Source organism: Prenolepis imparis, unplaced genomic scaffold (genome assembly GCF_030444845.1).
Source record: "Prenolepis imparis isolate NDT839.2.m4 unplaced genomic scaffold, iyPreImpa1.0 SCAF_166, whole genome shotgun sequence".
Lineage (NCBI taxonomy): Eukaryota > Metazoa > Arthropoda > Insecta > Hymenoptera > Formicidae > Prenolepis > Prenolepis imparis.
The window spans coordinates 34,889-39,597 of record NW_028141324.1 but is presented as its reverse complement, the minus strand read 5'-3'; the positions used below and the strand labels follow the sequence as shown (position 1 = coordinate 39,597).

General features: G+C 31.6%; 1 pseudogene; it reads left to right on the top strand.

Annotated features, from left to right (window-relative positions):
• Positions 1-386: 386 nt before the first annotated feature.
• LOC145947856 (uncharacterized) lies at positions 387-4,120 on the top strand (annotated as a pseudogene).
• Positions 4,121-4,709: the final 589 nt, after the last annotated feature.

The following is a 4,709-nucleotide window of genomic DNA, read 5'->3' as shown; positions in this document are numbered from 1 at the left end:
AATGTAACTAATCCGCGACTTCGTTATACAGCTGCAGAATACCTAGACGCAATGTCGAAAGAATTGTTGGAATCTAATTTGAGTACAATATTTGCCACACTTCGAAATATGAATATTGGTGTAAACCGAGAAACGATTTAAATTGTATGACGCAGCATTATGGACCTGCGACATGGTTTTTAACACTCAGTCCAAGTGAGTGGTTATGGGAAGATTTAGGTGAATATATTCGTGAAGTAAATGAATGGCATGACGCTTCCTTAAGCGTTAGCGCACTCGTTGTTAGAGATCCTGTATCAACATCCAGGTTTCTCGATAATAAGTTTCGGGCAATGCTTGACTTCATTAGGTCAAAAGATCATCCAATTGGAGAAGTAACGCACTATTTCTGGCGACGAGAATATCAAGGTAGAGGTATACAACATTTTCACTTATTAATTTGGATTAAAAATGCACCAATTTTCGGTGAATCTACTATTGAGGAAGTTTCCAAATTTATTTCACAACATATAAGCTGCACAATATCGGATCAAAATATTTCGCCATTGTTGTACAGACGTGTTGATACGCATCAGCGACATACACATAACGATTATTGTCTTCGTTCTAAAAAAGTAGGACGTAAAGTTATTCGTCGATGTCGTTTTGGATTTTCTCGTCCCGTTACTGAAACTTTGAATATCAGGGATGTGGCAACTTCGATAGCCGGTAGAAAACAATTGAAACATAAAAGTAGACTTTATGATCTTCCTCGAACGGATAATGAAGGTAATATAAATGACTATAATCCTGTTCTTCTTACTGCATGGGAAGGTAATATGGATATACAATTTATTGGTGAAAAATCATCGCTGCTAACTTGGTATGTTACTAAATATATGAATAAAGCGGGAAAAAGTGAATTATCTGAGAATATTCTTGATAGTAAGGATAACAAAAACAAATCATTAGCAAGTCATCTTTGGATTGCTTTGCGATTTACGAATAATAGAGAATGTGGAGCTCTCGAAGCTGCTGATACATTGTTAGGTATTCCTTTGTATGGAACTGATCGAAATACAACCATCAGATGGTTAGATGTTAATCAAATACGATATAGAAAATTAAAAAGTCGTAGAGAAATTGAAGCTCTTGATCCTGAATCTACAGATATATTTTATCAATCTTTGATAGATGATCATTATCCACATAGACCAAACGAATTAGAAAATACGTCTCTTTATGAATTTGCACAGTGGTACGATATCTCAAAGATCAAACCGAAAAATAAGTTTATTGAATATTATAAAATAGGTAATGGTTGTTATCTTAAACGGCGACAGCGCGAATATCTTATTAATCATTTTAGATATAATGTTAATACATAGCCGGAAAATTATTTCTTTGCGTTATTGCCTATGTTTAAACCATGGCGAAAATTAGAGGATCTTAAAAATGAATGCGATACTTATACCGAATCGTTTCACAAAGTAAAACTGCATCTTTTAGAAGCATTGCAATATCATGAAAGATTAGAAGAATTGCAAAAAGCATTTGAAACTGCAAAACAGTTAGTTCAGCAATGCTTAGATGACGATTTGCAAAAAGAGCAGTCTCAGGATGATCCTGAAAATGCAATAGGTATTCAAAATATAGAGGCTGGTGAAGCAATGCAAGATTTTAAAGATCTAGTGATAGAGCAATTCAAGAAATTGATGTATCTGAAATGATAGTAAAATTAAATACGGATCAAAAACGAGTATTTGATAAAGTTACCAATGCTGTAGAGTCCGATAAATCAATATTACGATTATATGTTAGCGGAGAAGGTGGTACTGGAAAAAGTTTCTTAATCAAGACTATTAAATGCTGGATAAAACAAAATCTCAACAAAGATACTGCTGTAACAGCACCTACTGGTATAGCAGCATTTAATATAGATGGTTTGACAGTTCATAGATCGCTTCAATTACCCGTTGAACATGGTCAAACTCCTAAGTATAAACAATTATCTGATTGTGTATTAAAAGTTTTACGAACAGATCTTAAAGATGTTATTCTTTTCGTAATTGATGAAGTGTCAATGATATCTAATTTGACTTTAATATATATACATCTTCGATTGTCTGAGATATTTGATACTAGTGATTGCGATGATGGTTGGTTTGGTCGAAAGCATATTCTTTTATTCGGAGACTTGCTTCAATTACCTCCTGTACGCGAAGATCTTATCTTTACACATTTATCAGATCAAAAAATTGCTAATTATCTTGGTTCTTTAAATGCTGTTAATTTATGGATTACATTATTTGAATATGATGAATTGATAATCAATATGCGTCAGCAAGGAGATAATTCATACCGTGAGTTATTGTCGCGAATTCGTATTGGTTTAGTGACAAAATCTGATTGTAAAATTCTAAAGAGTAGAACAATATCTTTCAAAGCTGATTCTTTCGAATCTTGATTAAATGAATTATGTGATTTTATTAACAGTTTATCATCGGACACTGTTTGTTCATTTCCTACTTGTAATATGTGTGATGTCCTTAATAATGCAATATTAAGTCGCATTACTTCCAAAGAAATATTATTAATTGCTGAAGATACGATTGGTTGTACATCATATGTAAAAAAGAAAGTATTAAAAGTATTGTCAAATAACGATGATGATAGTTCTCGAACAGCTGGACTTTCAAAACAAATTACAATTAAAATTGGAGCAAAAGTTATGATTCGGCGTAACATCGATGCCAGTTTGGGTCTTGTAAACGGTACAATTGCTAAAGTAATTTCAATTGTACGAGAAACATCTACTGATGACGTAGAAAAGATTAAACTTCTTTTACCATCAAGTTTAGAATATGAAATTGAAAGAGTAACGGCTAAATTTCAGGTATTGGATAGAGCGTATGTTATTCGAAAACAATTTCCATTATCTTTAAGTTATGGCATCACTATTCATAAAAGCCAAGGATTAAGTTTGCAAAGTGTTGTTATGGATATTGGCAACTCTGTATTTAGTTGTGGTCAAATTTATGTTGCCTTGTCGCGAGTAACATCTCTAGAAGGAGTGCATTTAATTAACTTTGATCCTTCAGCAGTAATAGCTAACGAAAAATCTATTATTGAATATAATCGTTTAAAACAGATATACAATCCGAAAGCAGAAATGATTGCTGTGTCAAAAGAACGCTGTCGTAAAGTAAAAGATGTTCCATGGGCGTTACCAAAAGTAGTTATTTCTGTTCAAAAATCAAATTCAGATCAAAAAATTCAACATACAGTTTTAAATAAAAGAATTAAAAGCACTGCTTGGGTCGTACGTGGTTTTCAGAATACAGACAAGGTTTCATGTTATGCAAATACAGTATTGCAATGTTTATTACATTTAAATATTATTAGGCAACAGTTGATTAATTGCGACAAAACAGATGTTTTACGCATATTAATGCATCGATATGAAAATGGAATGCGTAATCTAAATACATATGCAATACGGCAATGTTTAGGAGAATATTTTTCGAGTATGGTAAAACGAAATGCGTATGATTTTCTTACGGCACTTTGCGAAAAATATAATTGCATTAGAAATTTGATACAACATCAGGTAACTTCTACCAAGCGATGCAAAACGTGTGGTAATACAAAAACTATTGTTGAAAATAATATTGCTATTTCAATTTCCCTTGATAATTTAAAGGAAAAAAGTTGTAATCTTAATGAATTATTAAATTCTACATTTTCACATTGGTTTCACTTACACAACGATCCATGTAAATATTGTACTGGAACTGATCAAATATTTAAAAACGAAGTAACATTAACAAGAGAAATAATTGTTATTCGTTTAATACTATTTTTAGCACAAAATGGTAAATTAATAAAAGCAGAACACAAATTTAACTTATGTGCTGTTCCAACAACTAAAGTATTAATAGCGGGACAATTGTACAAAACGATAAGTGCTATGCTTTATGATAGTTCGTGCACCGATGAAGGTCATTATGTAAGCATATGTAGAGAAGGACTATCTAATATTTGGATCGAAATTGATGATGCAGAAGTTAAAAAGAGGCAGTGGCCTAGAGGTGCTAAAGATGTTTATATAATATTTTTACAAAAAATAGGTAATAAATAATACTAATTCGATATAAAATAAAGTAATTTTCAAGTTTATGATTACTATTTAATCATTTAATATTGTATTTCGATCAGTCCTATATAAAAAAATGTATCGTAATGTATTAGCAATTTCATGACAACGCTTTACATTCTGCATTATTCGTGAAGTGCAAAAAAAATATTTTTTACATAAATCGTTAATAATTTGTCTTTACTACTAAAAATGGAATGATATAAAAATACTTTTCGCTTTATTTATATATTTAATAATGAACTAGATAAGCAGCAACTATTATTCATCAATGGAAATATATACTTAAAGTAAACCTACGGAAGTGTCACTCACCGATTTTAATGAAACTTTGCACATTTGTAGAACTATGAAAAATATTCGATACGTATTTTTTTTTATCGGTCAAGGTTCGCTCTGAAGGGTTGAAACGACAAGGGTTGGATTTTATGCATTAGGTGGAATAAGTTGAATATTTCAAGACATTAAATAAGTATAGGGGTTTTTTGGGGTCGCCGAAACTGAATCTGATGTTAAAATTATGGAAATCAAAATGGCCGACCCAATATGGCCTCCAGGTACATAAAAAAAGTGT